We start from the raw sequence: 21,372 nt of genomic DNA on the forward strand, positions 1-21,372 counted from the left end.
AACTGAGTTTGAAGCTAAGCACTGCTGTATTACTTGAGTGATTAATGCCAAAAGCTCAAACCTAATAGCATTGTGGAGCATGGTCATATCTCTAGCAGGCTTCCTTTCAGACAACTGAACAGTTTTTTACAGCTCCTTCAAAAAAATCATTTCACAAGTCAGGCTCTGAGTGGAGGTAGAAAAGTTATATTTTACTAATTATAAGTGGTGTTTGGCATAATGCAATAAATAAATAAATTTAGTTATTGCTGTTTATGAAAACAAAACTAAACATTTTGAAGGGTTATTTTGTTCCTAGCACCATGCATTAGTCTTCCTGAGGTGGGCACCTCAGCTCTAAGTTGCTGGATGTTCTCTACATCTTGCTGCAAATATATGAAAGAATTTTGAATACAAATACTGATAAAAACAGTTATTACAGGTAAGTAGAAACTAAAACTCTTTGACTAGCAATTACTGATTATCCACAGCTAGGAAATACTGATTATCCATCTACAGGAGCATAGTAATGCTGTGAAATAGCACTGAATGGAGCATTTGCTCTCTACAACTACCTTAAGGGAAGTTGTAGCCAGGTGGAGGTTGGTCTCTTCTCCCAGGCAACCAGCACCAGAACAAGAGGACACAGTCTCAAGCTGTGCCAGGGGAGGTTCAGGCTGGAGGTTAGGAAGACGTTCTACACAGAGAGAGTGATTGCCCATTGGAGTGGGCTGCCTGGGGAGGTGGTGGAGTCACTGTCATTGGAGGTATTCAGGAGGAGACTTGATAGGGTGCTTGGTTGCATGGTTTAGTTGATTAGGTGGTGTTGGATGACAGGTTGGACATGATGATCTTGAATGTCTCTTCCAACCTGGTCTATTCTATCCTATTCTATTCTATCACCATACAGTGTATAAATGCACCCGCCAAGTATGCTAAACACTTTTTCTGATATGTGTCATATCTACAGGAAGGTTGAAGTTGGTGGTTTTGATATCCCTACCAGGCTGCTAACCCATGTTTCTAACACAAAGAGGGTTTGATTCAGCTGAACAGCTGTTGGGATTGGTGTTTATTGGAACTGGGGAAAGTACCCCTTAAGTGCACTGCAAGCACGGTGGTGTACGCAGGCTGCCGTTACTTTCATCTGTTTTTTATCAGTGATCATGCAGTCTGGGGCATGCTGCTTTGTCTCTCTTTTTTGTAAATCTAGATAAAGCTTTAATTGTCCCATTATCCTCCCACATCTTGCTCTCTAGCAGATCTCAGGGATGGAAGTGCACTTGATAGAAAAGTAAGAGGTTGAACTAGGAGGAGCGTATGCAAATTCATTGATTTGGGTATGTTCCATATTTGTTATGTGTCTTGTCTCTCCTCAGGACTTGTTATTATGGGATTTCTTTTTTTTTTTTTTTGGTACTGGTGAGCATTATCAACAAGAATGTTCTGTTTTAGTGGCTTTTAAAGACGTTTCACCATAGTGGACAAAAAGCTCAATATGAGCTCTCAATGTGCTCTTGCAGCCCACAAAGCCAATCAGATCCTGGGCTGCATCAGGAGAAGTGTGGCTAGCAGGTCGAGGGAGGTGATCCTCCCCCTCTACTCAGCCCTGGTGAGACCCCACCTGGAGTACTGTGTCCAGTTCTGGAGCCCCTATTACAAGAGGGATGTGGAGGTGCTGGAACGTGTCCAGAGAAGGGCCACGAGGATGATCAGAGGGCTGGAGCACCTCTCCTGTGAGGACAGACTGAAGGAGTTGGGGCTGTTCAGTCTGGAGAAGAGAATGCTCCGAGGTGACCTAATTGTGGCCTTCCAGTATCTGAAGGGGGCCTACAGGAAGGCTGGGGAGGGACTTCTCAGGATCTCAGGTAGTGATAGGACTAGGGGGAATGGAATGAAGCTGGAGGTGGGGAGATTCAGGCTAGATGTGAGGAGGAGGTTCTTCAGCATGAGAGTGGTGAAACCCTGGAATGTGTTGTCCAGGGAGGTGGTCGAGGCCCCATCCCTGGGGGTGTTTAAGAGCAGGCTGGATGAGGCTCTGGCCAGCCTGATCTAGTGTGGGGTGTCCCTGCCCATGGCAGGGGGGTTGGAACTAGATGATCCTTGTGGTCCCTTCCAACCCTGAATGAAACTATGAAACTAAGAAAGGAGAAGCAATATCTTACTTTTTTTTGGCTGCAAACATTATGCAGTAAGAATTGCCTTAGTTTCTGCCAAACCTGGCATTTTACCTTTCTTATGAAGAGCACTGACTTTTTAGTATTTATGCAGCATCCCAGCATGACAGGCTCAACAGAATTAAACTGCATATAACAACAGGAACACCATGACAACTTTATCTTCTTTCTCAGTTGTGGTAATACTTTAGGGTGGTTGTGACCACTCTTTTGGAGAGCTCAAAATGATAACTGTTTATACGTAATAATAGCTCTTTGTTTGCTGAAGTTCACGTTCATCTTGGAATCTATTTTTGTTTCATATTTCTCTCTTAACTGTGTGTCTACCAAAACAAGAGAATTAGAATATTTTAATTCAAATTTATGAATAAATGCTGGCACAAAAATGGCAAGGGAGGTTGTGTTTAGGTAGGGTATGTGATAGCATGAGAGCAATCTGGAATTACATGAAACTTAAGGACAAAGACATGGGCAGTTCAAATATGTGCCAAGCCTTGTCATCTACTCAATTTACTGCTGTTTGGTGTGTTTCATGTTGCCCCAAGCTAGGATGATGTGGAAAGGAGCAGATGGTACTGGCATCTATAAAATCTTAAGATTGGTGTTTAATGTTGCTCTGCCTGCAACACCTAGTAAATCCACTCATTTCCCAAGCAGCTAACTGATCAAATTGGCAACACTTGATTTGTGAAAATTAAAATATATACAACTCTGTATGTTCTTCCTACCTCTCCACTTTGGCACTCGTTCACACCCCCTCCCCATAGGAGTAATCTTTGGTCACAGTCTAGGGCATCTGGATCAGTGGTGGCAAACCAGGGAAGAGAAGTCATGAAAGAAGAGTGTTTGTTGTTGGCTAGTTCGATGGTGTCAAGCTAAGAACATTTTCGTTGTGAGATATGTAGAGAGTAATTTCCAGCAGAGAAGACAGAACAGCTGCTTCTTTCCTGGCTCATCCTTTAGAGTCACTGATTTCACAAATCAAAGGCTACTACCTAGAGTCTTGCCATCATTAATGTGCAGGATGAGTAGGTAACAAATCCAACGGCTGGAAATGATACGGGATGAACTATTTCAGTCACCTATCATGCCTGCACACCAGATGGAAAGGAAAAAGAGTGAGAAAAGGAGTGATTGCCTTTTTGAAACTTCAGAGCTAAGCCAGGTTACTTTTGATAGTAGCTGGAGAGCCTCTGTGAGGGGTGAAACCTAAAGAGCAGCCAGACAGGGACAGCTGGAGGCATTTCTTGAATACAGCTTTAAGGTGCTCTATGGCAGTGCGGTTGAAGAGTGGGAGGATTAATTACAGCTTGTTAACAGGTCATAAATCTTTCATAAAAAAATAGCTCCTTATGTGTCTTCTTAATTCTGCCTGGTCAGGTAAAAGGAGTAGGAACATCTAGTGGTGTCTGAGAAGTGGAAGGTATCCTGCTGTAACTGGCTTGCTGTGTAATACCATGTTTTTCCCAAGTGAGGTTTACAGAAAGCTTTCTCTTTGTTCCCCTCTCTGGAAGAGTGTGCATTGTAGATTGCGAGCTTGTGGCTCTTCTTACTCATTGTTTGATTTTATTGAATGACAGATATCAAACAGATCTTCCCTTTTTACACATGTCTCCCTACTAGCAAAAGATTAGAAATGCAGGGTATTTACATGGATCTTTGTTTTTTCCAGGTAAATACTATGAAAAGCTTGTGTGATATACTGTGTCATACTGGGAACATCAAATAGGTTCCCACAAGTAATTGAAAAAGCTGCCATACAGGAATTATTGTTCCTGCTAAAAGGTGTTAGGTAGAACTAATTGGAATCTATTTTTCCCTAGATACCCATACTTTCCCTGTCAAGACTTCCTTCCAGCTACTGTTTTAAAGCAGTTAGGCTTTTCTGGTCAAGAACTGTCTCCTTCCTTTATGTTGATACCTATGTAAATGATGAGTTCTGGGCTCCTGGCTGCAATTGAGCAAATGAGAATTTGAAAACAGAATTTTATTTAATCCACTTCCTGCATCAAGCAGACAATTTTTGAAACAGGTTAACAGAATGGAAAACATGGTTTCTCTGAGGGAAAAAAAAAATGTAAAAGAAAAAAAAAAAGCAGGCGTTAATTTTCTGCCGACCATAATGCCACTTCCTTTGGGTTTGGATTTGTGTGGATTCTTGGAGAGCTGCAGCTTTTCACCTTGGAAGACACAGTTTCACTCCTGTGAATGTATCTACTAATAAACCAGGTCCTAAATCACCTGAATTCATAGTTACTTTTGTTAGTTACTGAAGCCTGAATACACACAGAATACTAAATTGTTAGAAGGGAAGCTTGTTCAATGACTGAAACATGAAATATTAGCACCCTTCAGCTTTGTCTTTCCTCTGAGAGAGCCTGCAAATTAAAGGTCTTCTTTGGGGAAGAAAAAAACCCAACATATATATGCATCCTAACACTTTGTGCACTTAGAAGCCATATTTTCTATTGTTTGCATTGTTCTTTTTTCTTAAAACACTGATAGATTTGTGTTTGTATAAAAACTCTGCCTGACAAATGTTGCTCTTCTTCCTTTCCCACTTGATCACTCTACTTCGTAAGACTGTAATTAAGAATGAAAGTTGTAGGGGGTATGAAGTGGGAGAGACTATGCATCCTATATCAGATACTTATATTCTTCCACCCTTTTTCCTCCTGATGTCAGATCTCATCGATAACAAAGTGATGAAGATCTTGTCACCCTCCACCCTTCCGTATGCGTGACTGATTGTTATGCATGGTCTTGCCACTCTATGCCTTTATCAGCTGCTATCATCACACCCATTATATCAGCCTCAAAATGTTAATCTTCATCTTGGATATTGCTGTACTGGTTGCTTGCATCTGTCAGTGGCACAGTGCCTTCCTTTCGAGAAGTGCATGGCATGGGGTCATGCTGCAGTACACAGGCATGCTAGCACAGAGCCTAAGGGTGGTTCTGGTAACAGCAACCATTGGTCCCAAATCACAGGATCGCAGAATGTTAGGGCTGGAAGGGACCCCAAAAGATCATCCAGTCCAACCCCCCTGCATAGCAGGATCACCTATACCAGATCACACAGGAAGGCATCCAGGTGGGTCTTGGATATCTCCAGAGAGGGAGACTCCACAACCCACCTGGGCAGCCTGTTCCAGTGTTCCATCACCCTTATAGAGAAATAATTCTCCCTCCTGTTTCCATGGAACTTCTATTCCTCAACTTCCACCCGTTGCCCCTTGTCCTGTCATTGGGCATCACCAAGCAAAGCCTGGCTCTGTTCTCTTGGCACTCACCCTTCATATAGTTCTAAACATGAATGAGGTCACCCTTTAGTCTCCTTCTCTCCAAGCTAAAGAGCCCCAGCTCCCTCAGTCTCTCCTCATAAGGAAGATGTTCCACTCCCTTCATTGTTTTTGTGGCTCTGTGCTGGACTCTTTCAAGCAATTCTCTGAGGTCTTTCGTGAACTGAGAGGCACAGAACTGGACACAATATTCTAGATGTGGCCTCACCAGGTAAGAGCAGAGAGGGAGTAGAACCTCTCTCGACCTACTAACCACAGCCTTTCTAATACACCCCAGAATGGCATTGACCTTCTTGGCCACAAGAGCACATTGTTGGCTCATGGTCACCCTTTTGTCCACCAGGACCCCCAGGTCCTTTTACCCTTCACTGCTCTCCAACAGGTCAGTCCCCAACCTATACTGATCCATGGAGTTTTTCTTTCCCAGGTGCAAGACTCTACACTTGCCCTTGTTGAACTCCATTCAATTTCTCCCTGCCCAGCTCTCAGCCTGTCTGATTCTCACTGAATGACAACACAACCCTCTGGTGTGTCAGCAGCTCCACCTAGTTTTGTGTCATCACCAAAGTTGCTGATGGTGCACTCTGTGCCCTCATCCAGGTTGTTGATAAATATATTGAGCAGTACTGGTCCCAGGACTGACCCCTGAGGGACTCCACCAGATAGAGGTCTCCAACTAGACTCCGTCCCATTGACAACAACTCTCTGACTTCTTTCCTTCAGCCAGTTCCCATCCACCTCACTACCTGATCATCCAGTTCACACTGCCTCAGTTTGGCTCCAAGGATGCTGTGGGAGACAGTGTCAAATGCTTTACTGAAATCAAGATAAACCACATCCACTTCTCTGCCATCATCTATCCACCTGGTTATGCCCTCATAAAAGGCTATCAGGTTGGTGAAACATGACTTCCCCTTGGTAAAACCATGCTCCTAATGACCCGCTTGTCATTTGAATGCCTAAGGACAGCACCAAGAATAAGTTGCCCTATTCCCTTTCTGGGGATGGAGGTGTGGCTGATGCAATGGTTTGTTTTTCTGCTTTTTCATGAAGGGAGAAAGTGATCCAGATGTAGTTGTTGGGAAGAAACTGCTCACCCCAGCAAGACAGGCTGTGGTAGCTGGACTGTGTGTTACAAACTTTACATTACAAAGACAGTGATGTGTGGATTCAGCCACCCTTCTTGGGATTGCTTGGGAAAAAAAATGCCTTTCTGTCTATCTACTTCTTGTGGGTGCAGCAGCACACACCCATGATAAGGCAGAGTTCCTAAGGTAATTTGGGGCACTTATGAAACTGTGGAGGATGTAACAAATCCTCTAAGATATGTGTGGACCAAACGAGTTACAGACATTGTGTGAGCTATGGAGCTGTGTCTATGTCTCATTAAGGGTTTTCAGGGAAGTGCCACAATCATTCTTTTTCTCCATGCTTCCACATGCCTTGTGAAGGGTTCAACTTGATCTGTTATTTTTCTCACTGTGCTTCAGGCATGATGGCATGGAGAAGCAGTGCAATTAGGGAACCTGCTCCCAGCATTTTCTTCTTGCTGCAGTCTCCTGTGGTGATACTCCTCTTGTATGCCATATCTGGTTTGGGGGAACCTGTGTGCTAAGTGAGGAAAACCGTGTTGGGAGACCTATACTCTGATGGTCTATAGTCAGCTAGCTGCTTTGCTCAGCAGATACTTCCCAGATTTTGGGTCTAACAGCTGGGAACAGGTACTTCATCTTTCAACAACCTTGTCACTGAAACCTATGCCAAAAATTAGTTTCTCTTCTGTAGCCTGGGCAGCAGTATACAAATGGAAATGAGCGGATAGATGTCTGTAACACCTGACCTTTTTCCAGTGGAGATGAGTCTCCCTCTACTTTTGTCTGATTGTTACTTCAGAAAACTGGTTATATTGTGGACTTAGCATGTAGTGGTCATAGTTGCTATCACTATTTCTTTGCTGAAGGCCTTGAGACCCCAAGCCTCAGTTAATAAAGCCTGTTAAAGGCATCCAAGTCCACCTGGAGCCTCTCAAGTGTTTATGGACTGGGCTTTCCCACCTCCCTGTTTTGGGGAGTGCAGTACAGGTGTTTGTATAATGTTGCAGAGTTCCTCCTGGCTGGAACTCTGCCACACACCATACTGGCAGCATCCTCGTGCGCTTGGGTGAGGGTCTCTTTAGCCATGGAGACCATCTAGTCAGTGAAAGAGTGTCCACACAAATGAAGTGACATAACCATTCACCTTTGGCCTGTTGTTAGGGGGGGTGGGTGATAGGCAAGGGTGTCAGAATGGCGCCAGCAAAGCTGGTTACAACTGGTGGCAATTTAATCACTGTGTAAATACACGATGGAGAGTAACCTGGGTGTGTTTGATGAGTGTTCTGTTTATAGATCACTCATTTCAGAGGAATGCTAAGAAGTAAAGATTTTTACATTTCAGATAATTAAGCACAAGGTGTAACAGTCAAGGAAGGTTCAGGTGAGTTGTGCCATCATGACTTTTACCTCAGAGCAAAGTGTGCAGCCAGATGTACCTGCCTATAGCTGTCTGTGCAACAGTAGAGAGACTGCAATGGTGTCATGTTAATAATATTTAAGGGTAGTATCATTGGAATCAAGATTCACAGAGCTATACTTTATTAAAGTTGTTGCACTTTTGGAGTCTCCACTATCTCAAATTAGTTGAAGGCCCATATATAACATAAGCCTATTGTTTCAAGAAGCCAAAGCAGCAGAAGCAATGGTACACAGCTTGTAAATGCTCTGTTGTCTGGAGGAATGTTTCATTAACACAGGAGATAGAGAAATGGAGAGTGTCTTATCTTCACAGATTATTTAAAAGATTGCAGCTTATTATAGCATGTCTGTTAAATGTTCTCCACCTTGCTCCACCGCTGGTACTTGCACTGGCAGATAACAAAAGCCTGGAGATAAATGAGGCAGCTGTGTTCCTGTGTGGATGAGCTGGGAGAGGCCAGAGCCCAAGCAGTTCTTCCATGTTTGGGTTTTAACGCCCATCAGGGCAGGAGTAGGGAACACGTTGCAACTCGGATGCACAGGCTGGAAATTGTTTCATCCTTTGTTCTGGGTCAGTACTCCCAGTTCTGCTCTTGACAATGTCTCTGTGCAGCTGGGAGCTGGGCAGAAGGAGAAGGAGCTACTTCTGTAAGCCCTCCTATTCTTTTCCCTTCCTGTGCAAGCAAATCTTTTCTCCCAGCTGCATTTTTCCTAACTGAGCTGCATTTGTTTTCCTTAAGAGAATATTTTGTTCTTTTCTCACTGCCACTGCAAACACTCATACCCGCAGTGAAAGGCTTCTTAGTCTGCAGAATTTACCCATGTAGTTGTACCCTTTATCTGATGAGAACATTTACCAGATCCAAATAAAGCTGTGAGGAAGAGCTGGGGTTAGGGGGAAGCTTTGTTGTTTAAACTTTGCCTGAATTGCCCACAAAACCAATCCTGACAGTGCAAAGAGGAGGAAACACCACCACCTCTGTTTTGTTTGCCAAAATCCCTGGCAGAGTCTGGCAAGATGTAGTTTTGTTTATGTGTGCTGGGTTTTTTAGTTGTCTTTGTAAAACTTTTCTCTGTGGTGTTGCTGGTGAACAGAGCATGCTGACATTCAGCAAGGGGGCTCAGGAAATTACAGAGGCACGGAGTTCATCATGATGGCTTTGTAGAGTAATGGTGTCATCTGTTCAAAGAATGGGTTGACTGAAATAGGGATTTAAAATTAGGGGTCTCCCTGGTCATGAAAAGAAATTGTCCCCCTGTTGCACAGACCTGTTTCCCTGAATGTAAACCAGTCAGAACAGAGTTGCCCACAGCTTAGAGTCTTTTGCAGCCCAAGAAGTTGTACGTATTCACATTTGTTTTTTCTCTCTCAAATCACATCTAGTTTCTTCTTCTGCTGTAATATTTTTCATCCAAATCCTTTGCTCCTCTTAACTACAGGAGGATCAATCTGCTCCATGTCTGTTGCTTCTGTGACACTTGCTGGCTGAGGTGCTCTCTGTGCCTTGTGCAAGATTGCTGTTGGATCCAGATGAAAAAACAGGACAGCTAGGAGGCTCTCAGGTGAGGGTATGTCTGTGCTGCACAGTGGCCTGCTGGGTGGAGAGCAGTCACTGGGCTGGTACTTCGGTGTCACAGCAGGATGTTGGGAGCTTAGATACTCAAAGTCTGTTCCAAGGTGGCAGCACTGCACACGGGTGACAGGAGCAATGTTAATTAAAGCAGAGTGCAGTGCTGTCTAGAGCTGATTTTTGTCTCTCCTCAGGTTAGGAAGCAGCTTGTTCATAGCTAGACCAGGCATGTTAGTTTTAGGCTATGCCTTTAAAAATTTTTCACAGATCTTGAGTAGAAAAATAGTAAAATGTAAATAAATCACTACTGGGCGTAAAAAGGAAAATAAAGGTAATTCTAAACAACCCCATTGGAGAGGTAAGGAACTTAAACTAGTTGTACCAAAACAATCTCTCTTTTCTGCTCGCTTCTTTGCCCTGGGAGAGATGCTAACTCCCTCCTGCTTGACCTTGACTGCATTGTTGGCAGGGACCTGCTCTGTGGGCATGTCAGCAGTCTGTAGCTGTCATTCTGCAGATAAAAGGGCTCTGCAGAAAGCCAACCCTGTAAGTGGATGGTGTCTTCAGGGTACTGGCAGCACTGGAATAGCCTCAAGGTATATGTGTTTTTGTGGGGAGAAGGGCTTGCCTGGTCTGTTGTTTTCTTACACTGCTGCTTTTGGGGTTCATTAAAATGCAAAAGATCAGGGGTTTATATGTAACAGAAGAGCATTGTGTGAGGAGTGCTGTGAAGGATGATGGATATGGAATGATGCGTGGGGGGGTTGTATTGTATTGTTTTGAAGACAAACATGCCCTTCCTCTCTAGCTGCATTCTGCTAACTCACTTGAAGAAGCAAGGTCAGCTTTCATCCCTTGTCTCTGTTCCTTTCTTCCTATACTCTAAGAACATTTTAGAATATTCCTTGTTCACTGCCAGAGAGCTTCATGCTTGTTTTCTTAGCTTTGTAGTAACATAGGGCTCCTGGGTGCTTCCCATTACATCTGCTTCACACCCCAATGCATTTTGAGCTGAGGTGGAGAAAAAGGTCTAATAGCTGGGAAAGAAGGAGACCTGGAGAACAGGTCTTATGAAGAATGGCTGAGGAAACTGGGATTGTTCAGTCTGGAGAAAAGGAGGCTGAGGGGAGACCTCATTGCTTACAACTCCCTGAAAGGAGATTGGAGTGAGGTCAGTGTTGGTCTCTTTCTCCTAGCAACAACTGACAGGAAAAGAGGAAGCAGCCTCTAGTTGCACCAGGGGACGTTTAGGTTGGATATTAGAAGAACCCTTCACAGAAAGGGTTCTTAAACACTAGAACAGGCTGCCCAGGGAGGTGTTTAAATGAGGCAGAGATGTGGTGCTGAGGGGCATGGTTTATCACTAGACTTGGTAGAGTTAGAGGATAGTTGGACTCAATCTTGAAGGTTTTTTTCCTTCTGTGAAGGTCACAGGTATGCTAACAGAGTAGGCAGGATTGCCAGCAGCAAGAGGACATTGAATGGTCTCACATCTGTTTGTGTGGCAGATTTTAAAGCTGGCCAGCTATCACGATGGCCACTCGCATGCAGTTATGCTGGACTTGCCCTACCTCACGCTGTAAGGGGCTACAGCTGATTCACTGCAGAGAATCACAGCAATTCAACCACTTTTGGTGACATTAGATTTCTGAAGCGTGCAGCTGGTGCTCAGTAAAATGAGTGCATCTGCTGCATGAGAAGAGACAAAAATGTGCACCAACTGAAGACCACTTCAGAGTGGATCAAGGAGGGCCCACTGAAGAGAAGCGAAAGTAACATCTTCAGTGCTACATGAGCTGGTTTTGGACATGAAAGATTTTCAGACACCTCTCAATTAAATGACTGTTGCACCTTTTGTTTCCAGGCCATTGCAAAATACTGAAGAGGAGTTAGTGGTGGTGGTGACACATGTCAGGTGGCTTGGAGATAGGGTATGAATCCTTGCTTCTGTTGAAAGCAGCAGTCTTTCACCACTGCAGTGAAGCCAGGATTTTTGTTTCTTTGTGTATTTCACCATCTGTTAATCTCAGTAAATGATTGAGAGAGGAAGCACTGCTAGTACTTGCAGTTACAGTTGAGCATTGTCCATGGGCAGCTGTAAGATAAGAGCAGTTTTCTCTCAGGAACTTCCTGGTCATTCGCAACCTTGGTGGCAGGTGATGGGTAATAATGTAGCCGTTGGGGCAGCCAGACAAATGAGCAGGTTTGGAAAGCTGCCTTGCCTGAACAGATGTTTCTTGCATAAAGAAAGTTGGGAAACCCCTTTGAGCAGGTAGTGTGACCAGATCACTGTTTTTAATGGCTTTAATTTTTGTGGCAGAGAGAGCAACAATTTTGAGATAGAAAACTTTCCCTTCCTGCTGTTCTAATTTAATCAACAAGAAATGTAGTAAGCATGCAATCATGAAATAAGTAAAAATGGCAAATTTGTCACAGCATTTTATCCTATTTCTATCCCTTGCCCAAGCACAGCAAGAGGATTATTTTAACGAGTATTTAATTTTGTGGTAATATTTGGAATAGAGAAATTCAAGGAAAGATTGAGAATACATGCTCAGAGGAAATGGTAATTATGAAGGAAATAAATTTTTTCAGCTTTCCAGTGTTTGAAGTATTTCTTTATAAGAGCCATATGCTGCCTATCTCTGTCAGCACTGGTAAAGGCAGTACCTTGCTGTCTTGGGTACACTGCTACCAGCCAAACCTTTGCAGTGAGTTCTAACTGGCAGACCTGATCCCCTGCATCCCTCAGATGTCCATGGACAGTGTTACCTTTGCTGATGTGTGTGGATAGCCCTGGACTCAAAGCTCTGTGTATTTGCTGTCTGCAAACTGCTAAACACCTGGCCTGTGGAGGAGTTCCTTTGGTCTCTTTAAGAGCTGGCATAGAACATTCTCACTCCTGTTGCTGCATTTCTGTGAGCTTGTATGGTAGATACTAGGTTTGGGAATAGTGAAGCAAGGTCAAAATTATTTACTTAAGGATTAAATATTTATATTCTATCAGATTTTTTGAAGAGCTTCCTACTTAACTGTTCCCATAAAAAAAACCCAAAACCAACTTAAATGAATCTGGGCCATTTAGAAAGATGTTCCCCTAGCACTGCCAGAAGATTAAAAGCAGCGTTTTTCATATGGACTTGGTTACCCAGAAAAGCCTGGTTTCTCTAGTCCTACCTTCAGCATACAGGCAGTCTGAGGCATTTCACAGGTTGGGGTTATCCAGCAAATTAGAGTCACAGAAATGATGGAGTGAAACATCTTCCTTATAAGGAGAGACTGAGGGAGCTGGGGTTCTTCAGCTTGGAGAAGAGGAGACTAAGGGGTGACCTTATGAATGTTTATAAATGCATAAAGGTTGAGTGCCGAGAGGATGAAGGCAGACTGCTCCACAATGTCCTATGACAGGACAAAGGGGCAATGGGTGGAAGGTGAGGCATAGGAAGTTCCATGGAAAGAGGAGGAAGAATTATTTCTCTATGAGGGTGACAGAACACTGGAAGAGGCTGCCCAGGTGGGTTGTGGAGTCTCCCTCTCTGGAGAGATTCAAGATCTGCCTGGATGTGTTCCTGTGTGATCTAGTATAGGTGATCCTGCTATGCAGGGGTGTTGAACTGGATGATCTCTCAAGGTCCCTTTCATTCGAGCCCCTAACATTCTGTGATTCTATGAACTTCTTACTTCTAAATATATGCATTTATGAATTGCAACAACCACAAGCTTAGGCTGGGATTTGTTAAAGCAATTGACATAAGAGCATTCCCAGGCCTGCCTGGAGCTCAGCTATGGGGTGGGGAACACCCCATGTGAGGGAGTTTGAGATGAGTGCCTCCTGAGCAGCTTTCCTGGCAGTAAACATCAGGCTTCTCAACCTTCTTGAGTTTCCAGGTGAATGCTGTTGAACCACTCTATATTTTCCCTCTATCAAATGTCTCCTCACCTTGCAGGCTGCTCTCCTTATCCTTCTATGATCTCTTCCCTCTCCCCAGCCTTAATGCAGTATCAGTGCTTCTGCTTCCCCTCCTGATGCTGGGCTGAATCCATCTCATTCCTCACTGAAGGGAGAGGCAGCCTGAGAACAGGTTTGATGCTACAAGTGATCTGAAGGAAACATTGCTCTGATCTCACTGTGCCCTTAATGTTTTGCTGATTAAAAAAAAAAAAAAAGTAATTATTTTTTAGTGTCTGCCAATTTTTCTCATGCCTCTGTTAAGTTTGATGAAATCTGGTTATATACCAAGCATCTTGGAATACCAACAACCTCCCTGAGAAGGAAGGGCTGCACGTCCAGGGTTAGTTTAGATGGCTGGTTTTCATTGTGTGTAGTGCTGTGATGTGCTAACCAGAAGGACAGGTGAGGAAATCCTGTTCAGATTACAATTGTTCAGTGTTGGTTGCAGATGAACACCAGTCTCTGTCCTTGCCTTTCGAAGTTAAGCGTGACTTTGTGGAAGGAGCAGACAGTACCCACCCTGGCCAGCTGTGCTGGCAGTTTTGGCTATTTTCACATTTAAAGTTAAAAGCAGTAGGGTACACAAGGCTCAGCCTCTACACCTACAGGATTGTTGTAGCTAATATTGGAAAGTTATGAGTCATGTTATCATCCTGTTCCCATTTTCCTTCCTCCAAAGAGATCTGAAATGATAAGAAGCTGCATGCCTAATGGTGCCTTTAGAGTTTATTAACTTTGCAAGACAGGCCCTTTACATTGTCTTTTTACAATTGGAAAATCCATTTTTTTCTGCAGATTTCTTGGAGGTCAGTCACTTTACTTATCCTCCCTTAGGCCCTGAGCTTCATTTAATCCCTAGTAAGCTCTGGCTGCACTCACAGTCACCCTCTCTTTTCCTGTTCTCTTGCCCTGTAACCTTCTGCCCCCTCTATTCACAGTTCCCCAAAATGCACAGCTGGTGTGTTAAACTGTCTGTCCTGTTAGCACTTCCTTGTTTTCTGCTTCTCACTCCAGATTTATTCCTCCTCCAGCTTAGTCTGGGATCCCTCCCTAAAGCCATATTTGTTGAACACCAGGGTCTTCTTTTGCCCAAAGTCTCGTAGTTTCACACCAAGTCCCCCTAGTAGGTTGTTATCCTCAGGCTTTGCCCTCAGTTTTCTGTTTTCTGTGGCATTGTTCTGTACTGCTGCACATTCTCAGGCCTTCTTTCCAGGATATGAACAGATAACAGTAAGCCTCATTGTACTGTTGCCAAAAATGGATGTTAAGAACTTTCTTAACAGGGCAGGTCCCTTCCCTGCAAGGGAATCCAAGCCCATTTGGTCTTTTGACCAAACATTGCCTCCTTTAATTATATATAGAAAAATAAAGGATACAGTGAACATTTGAAACCTGTATGGCAAGAAAGAGTAAGTTCTTTCCTTTATTAATAAGACCAGTAATAACAAAAACTACTGCCTAAATTCAGATGTGTGTGGGGACACTATGAGGGGTCAGTGTGGAGCTGATTGTTACAGGCAGTTTTGAAAATGCTTGTCTTTTTACACCTCCACTATTTTTTTGTGGACCCCACTTACAGCTGTAGTTTGGGGAAAAAGTTGTAGGGGAGAGCACATTTACTTGATTATAATTTTGTATGAGTTTTCCTCACTTTCCCCTCTGTCTTCCTCATGATGCCTATGTAGGATGCATCCTGATTTCATTAATGGCCATCAGGATTTTACCCAGCAATATGCCAGCAGCTGTTTTTGTTTTCTCTGAGCAGTAAAGAAGAAGGATTTACTCATAGCTGAGAAGCAACTAAGAAATAGTTTTGTGCATGGTGTAAGACAGCCCCCTCTTACAAGCAAGCCACCCAACACAAACAGGAGGGAAGGTCACACACAGAAGCTCTGAGCTGAGATACAGAGTGTTTAATTAAATGATAGGAGTAGAATTACTTAGCCTGTTGCAGAAAAGCACAGCAAAAGCAGAATGAGCAGCAGAAGCCAGCTATAAAATGACCACTACCACTCCCCAGCCCTGCAGCCAGTCCAGCTGAAAAGACCAACAACCCAAAACCAGCACCAGGAAGCCTCCCATGCTACAATCTGAGCTACAACCCCATGGTGCTTGCTTTGCTCCAGCCAGCACCTTCCTTATACAGCTGGCCTGACAGCAGCCTAGTATTGAACAGGCATCATCAGATTCACTTGGCTAAACCCATGAGTTTTGCAGAAGTTTCTTGCTCTACAGTGTTCCTGATACATCAAAGGAACACACCCCAAAGCAGGCACATCCTCATCCCAGCCTGTAGGACTGGTGCTGAATGGGTTCTGTAAGAGAATGAAATTCATCAGAGCAGAGCTTTGCTCTGTTTTCTCCTGTTTAGGTTACCAACTGTCTGCTGGATTATTTCTGTGCATCTTTGATCAGATTCTTAATTTCCAGGTGTCCACATCTAAATTAGGTGCTTCACTCTTTCTCTGCCTTGCAATGAAGCAGTGAGCTGGAAACAGCTTTGCAGTGCTTGTATTAGGAAAGAAGAAAATAAGGGAGGAATTAATAAAAATCACAAACTTTTGTGGATTTGGATTTGTGTAAGGGCATCCAGAAAAGTCTGCAATGAATAGAACTAGAGCCCAGTTGTTGTAGGCTCTAGTCTAGCAAAAAGGCTATTCCTGAAGTAAAAGCCCATATAATGAGGTCAAATTAATTCTTGCAGTGTGTAACTACAACCAGGTATCCTGTGCCTTTAACAGTTATGAAACAAGATGGATGTACATTCCCATATTCCTTAATGATGGCATTCCTCAAAATATGTGAGAAAGAGGGTGAAAATTTGAAGCTGTGGTGTGAATTGAAGTTACTTTAATCCAAATTTCACCCCAGTACGTTGCACTTAACAGAAAAAAAAGATGTATTTAAAGTAATTTGATTGAAGTGTACCAAAGCTATTCAGTCTACCTGGAAACTCAGCTTTCACAATTTATTTTGGTACCGTTCCTCTGCAGTCTTCTTTCACTGAAAATTTGAGTTCTGAGTTTCAATCGTGCAGGGTTCTCTGTTTCAAAAGGCTTGTAAATATTCCACCATTTCTAGTTTGACTTTATGAGGAAAAGGAAGCATAGAAAGGTGGGGTGTGGGGGGAAGGGGATACATGTCAGGCTGATTACCCAGGAAGGAGCATTTAATTGAAACTGCCTCTGGGAATGCTCTAGAGAAGAAGCAGTTTCTCTGTATGTATTTTAAATGTGGAATATTATAGAGCAAAGGGATAAAAACACTCATGGGAGAAGGAAAGAGATCTGCAGAAAAGGAGAGAGAAGCCCAGAGAAGCAAAAGTGTCATGGCCAATAGACAGACAGAGAATGAACAAGGCAACTAGCAAACGTTTCACAAAGCAAAGAGAAAATATCTTTTAATTTAATTTTCACAGGCCAGGGAAATATTTTCCCTTTAAAAAAAGTTTTCTCAGGACTACTCAGAAAACCAACTTGCTGACCAATAGCGTTTTGCTTCTGGTGTTTTGACACTTCATTATATCTTCAATGAAACCTCCTCTTTATATAGTGTCTGCCTGAAACTTGCATTATCTGTAATAGAATAGAATATGTGAGACAAAACCTGATTTATTTCTTCTCTTAGCAGTTGTAGGTCAGTATTCCCTGGCAGTTTTATCTTTATTGGAAAGATTTCCTTTCTCCAAATCCCATTTGTTCTTCTTCCCCACTGCAGTAGCTGTTCTTTCTCTATTGATGTATGTGTTGAGTGAGGAGCAATGGTCCTTCATTCCCAACTCCCAGTAAGCGATTCAGGCAGTACCTCCTTGAATGTCCTTTGGCTGAAGTTGCCTTTTGCAGGTGTGCTCTGGGATGGTTATGCTTTCCAGAGCTCTTGGTTTCTTACTTTGTGTACTCCTTCCTCCTCACTTTTTGGTCCTTTTTGAGTGGGGCCAGAATCATTGCAGTACATTAGTAGCTATAGTTACTCTGTCTATGAATCTGAGGCAGTGTAGACTTAAGGGCCAAGTAGTTCTTCCTTCTCTTATGTTCAGTCTGGAGAGAGAGAAGTGTCCATTGAGGAGAGTCAGACTCCCTTTCCATGAGTTTTTGCTGTCTTTTCACCCCCCCACCCCAATTTATTTGGGGGTCTTTCCCCATACTGACCTTGAAGGGAGCAAGCAGAGTTACCGACACAGGCAGCCAGGAACACCAGCTTTGTGTGCTAAGGAGCCACTGCTTACCCCAGCTTCCCACAGAAGCTTGCATGGAAATATGACTGGACAAAGAATAAAACGTTTTGGGTTATCATTCTGATGAAACAGCACTTCAGAAAGATGTAAAAATCTGCTCCCAGGGTGAAAGGAACAGAACAAGCCAGTTCACAGGCTGCGGCTTCCAGAGGGTGAAGGCAAAGCTTTTTTTCTTTCTGAATCAATTTTCCTGCTTGGACACTCCCTAATTTTAGTCATTCAGTAGTTATTTGGAGACTTTGCCAATGTTGGAAAGATAAAAATATTTCATTTGAGTTGTCATAACTCTATCATTAAGCAAGCAATGTTCACTTGATGAAAAGGAATTGTTTTCTGGGGAGCAGGTTGAGGCAGGAGCCTGAGACATCTCAGGAAAGCCTCTCTGGCCCAAATAATTACTAGATTCCATGGCAAGCTATTGTCCAGACCCAGGATTTGTTGTACTAAGAAGACAGTTTGATTAGTGCACTAAGAAAACAATCTGTAGAGAAGTTGAATAACTCCATGAACTCCTGTGGAGGGGCTGGGTAGAAGGGCTTGTAGTGACAGGATGAGTGGTTTGAAACTGGAGCAGGGGAAACTTAGGTTGGATATCGGGAGGAAGTTCTCCACAATGAGACTGATAAAATGCTGGAACAGGTTGCCCAGGCATGTGGCTGAGGCTCTGTCCCTGGAGGCATTAAAGATCAGACTTGACATGGCCCTGGGTAGCCTGATGTAGTTGGAGTTGTCCCTGCTGACTGCAGGGGATTTGGTCAAGGTGACCTTTGAGGGTTCCTTCCAGCCCAGTGCAATCTGTGAAGCTCTGAATGAAATTCAGTGAGTTTGAAGGTATTTTTATTTCTTTCTGGAAAGAGTTCTTTATGAAGTTTGGAAAAACTAGGTGCTTTTATGTCCATCTATAATGTGTAAGTTGTTTTTGGCTAAGCTATAGGATAATTTATACTGAGCTTTGATTATTTATTTTTCATCATTTCCATCAGTGTTAATGAGAACTGTTTCTAAAGCCTGCACTCAGGGATATTTGCCAGAGGTCAGTATGCCATTTTCAGCAAGCAAAATCTGAATGCCAGCTCAGGAAACAAGCTGATCTTCAGCTATCCTTCCCCTTTTATGTGTTTGTCTACTTCTTCCTTCTCTTTCTCACAAGAGAAAATGATACAAACTGTAGTTCTACTCATAGTATTCAATAATTTGTATACTCATAGAAAAGTTTAGCTTGGAAGTGACCTCAAAAATCATCTAGTTCCAACCCCCTTGCCGTGGGCAGGGTCACCTTCCTCTAGACCAGGCTGGTCAAGGCTCTATCCAACATAATTCTAGAAACATGGAATGGTTCATCTTCCACCTTTGGCAATTTCTTTCTTCTTGGCCATCCTGGAGATGGTCTTGCCTTTTCCCTTTCCTTATCTGTAGGTCTGTTCAGTCTCCATGACCTTCCCAAAATACTGGGCTCTTTTCTCTTCTTGACATGGGCAACTTTTTTCAGCCCTTTTAAATGCATCCTGTCCCTTCCCACAGATCTGTGTAGATCTGCTGTGCCTCAATTTTATCTTCCTCTACCGGGCATGACATTTTGCTCCCCCAGACTCTGCTATGCACCTGGGAAGTATCACAGTATCACCAGGGTTGGAAGAGACCTCAAAGATCATCAAGTCCAACCTGTCACCACAGACCTTATGACTAGACCATGGCACCAAGTGCCACGTCCAAGCGAACAAGTCTGTGGGCAGCACTTGCAGGTAAAAACTGTACATTTATATTCTTCTACAGTCATAGCAGAAATGTAGAGTATTTCCTCTACTGAAGTTATGGCTTGCTATCCAAACATCTGCATATGGTCATCTGGACTTCAGTAATTAAGCAAGAAACAGAAGAGTAAAATGGTGGAATCCTAATGTCTCAGACAATGTCACACCCTGATGGATGGAGTCTGTAAATCACCCAAGTTTATTCTCCTCTAGCTGGACAACACCAGGTGTTATTTCATCAGGTGTTTTGGCAATGCTGGCATTGTACTGGGAGAGTAATGTAATCAAAAGGGAAGAGGAAATGGGGAACTAAACAAGAAAGGTAATTAGACAAAGAAGACATCTTATGTGCTTTCACATAGTGTATAAAAATCTGCTATTTAAAATACTGTATTTTAAATGTAGATGCTTCTGTGTGAACTTGGTCTAAAGAAACTTGCAAAATAGAGAATTTAATTTGACCTTTAAATTGCTGGAAGCCTCAAGTGGTTTTAAAAGGCTTGTGAAACTGTTTTTTGGTTTTTTTTTTTTTTTTTTTTCCAGTTCCAAGGTGAAGATTTTTAGCTGCAAATCTCCCTTTGCAGCTCTGGCTAATTTTAGTTCTGTGATTGCAGTATGCCCGGAGAGTGCAGTACTCAGAGCATCTCTTGATTCTCTGTAACTTGTGTGTTGTCTGCCATTACACAGAGGATGTGTCCCTCTGAGAGAATGGATTTTGTGGGCAGACTAAAGCAATTTAATTTCCTACACAGGCACTTCCAGAGAAGTTAAGGGTCGACAGCAGATAATGAAGTTTGGTTTTGTGGCATGGTGGTGAGAGAGATGCAGAAATGATGAGGAAAAAGGTAGATGCAGCTCAGTGATGACTGAGCAGGAGAAGTGTCCAGTCCACTGAGGGCAAAATGTGAAATGGAGGTGGACACAATTTCATCTACTCAGACTAATGCTTTGTGATTTAATAGAATTTAATAGAATAAACCAGGTTGGAAGAGACCTTCAAGATCATCGTGTCCAACCTACCAACCAAACCAACCCACCTAATCAACTAAACCATGGCACCAAGCACCCCATCAAGTCTCCTCCTAAACACCTCCAATGATGGTGACTCCACCACCTCCCCAGGCAGCCCATTCCAATGGGCAATCACTCTCTCTGTATAGAATTTCTTCCTAACATCTAGCCTAAACCTCCCCTGGTGCAGCCTGAGACTGTGTCCTCTTGTTCTGGTACTGGCTGCCTGGGAGAAGAGACCAACATCTGCCTGTCTACAACCTCCCTGTGATGTTCTGTCTCATCTATCTCTGATACTCAGCAAACCAGAGAGAGTTTCTAAAGAACAGCTTAAATAAAAGATTTGGCTGGGAAAGATATATGAGGAAAAATTCAGTTGTAGACTATGTAGCAATCAGTGATTAACTGAGGAGTAGTAACTAAAGCTGAATTAAAACTCAGGGAATTCTGCTACCTTCAGCATTTGTCTTTGTGCTAGATAGGAATTAAAAAAAAAAAAAAAGTCCCATTTTTGTGCTAGAATGGGAGGTTATGAAAAGCAGTTTTTTCACAAGGACGGTGTGGGCTTCTTTTTTACAAGACCTATTTGACATTATCTCTTCTGCCACTTCTTTTGATGAGTCCTGGGAACCGCAGTTCAGAGATGACTTCATTAATCACTGTGAGCTGGGGTCACTGGCTGAACACTTTTGTCTTGGTGAATCACATTTATGTGCCTCTTGCTGTGCATCCAAAATGCTCTAGCAGAGTTGAAGTCACAATATACAACAGAATTTCATAGAATTGTCAGGGTTGGAAGGGACCTCAAGGATCATCTAGTTCCAACACCCCTGCCATGGGCAGGGACACTTCATACTACACCAGGTTGCTCACAGCCACATC

At 43.2% G+C, this 21,372-nt stretch overlaps 1 protein-coding gene across 8 annotated transcripts in view; it reads left to right on the plus strand.

The window, feature by feature from the left end:
* FAR2 (fatty acyl-CoA reductase 2) overlaps positions 1-21,372 on the plus strand; it is a 142,750-nt gene that overhangs the window by 24,586 nt on the left and 96,792 nt on the right. For 3 of the 8 annotated variants that reach the window (XM_068162416.1, XM_068162414.1, XM_068162415.1), the window contains exon 2: positions 9,412-9,534. The exons of the other annotated variants lie outside the window; for them this stretch is intronic. The gene's annotated coding sequence lies outside the window, so the exon portion shown is untranslated. The remainder of the gene's footprint in view (positions 1-9,411; positions 9,535-21,372) is intronic. 8 annotated transcript variants of the gene reach the window in all.

Source organism: Melanerpes formicivorus, unplaced genomic scaffold, assembly GCF_026170545.1.
Source record: "Melanerpes formicivorus ecotype bairdi unplaced genomic scaffold, bMelFor1.0.p_v2 SCAF_64, whole genome shotgun sequence".
Taxonomy (NCBI): Eukaryota; Metazoa; Chordata; class Aves; order Piciformes; family Picidae; genus Melanerpes; species Melanerpes formicivorus.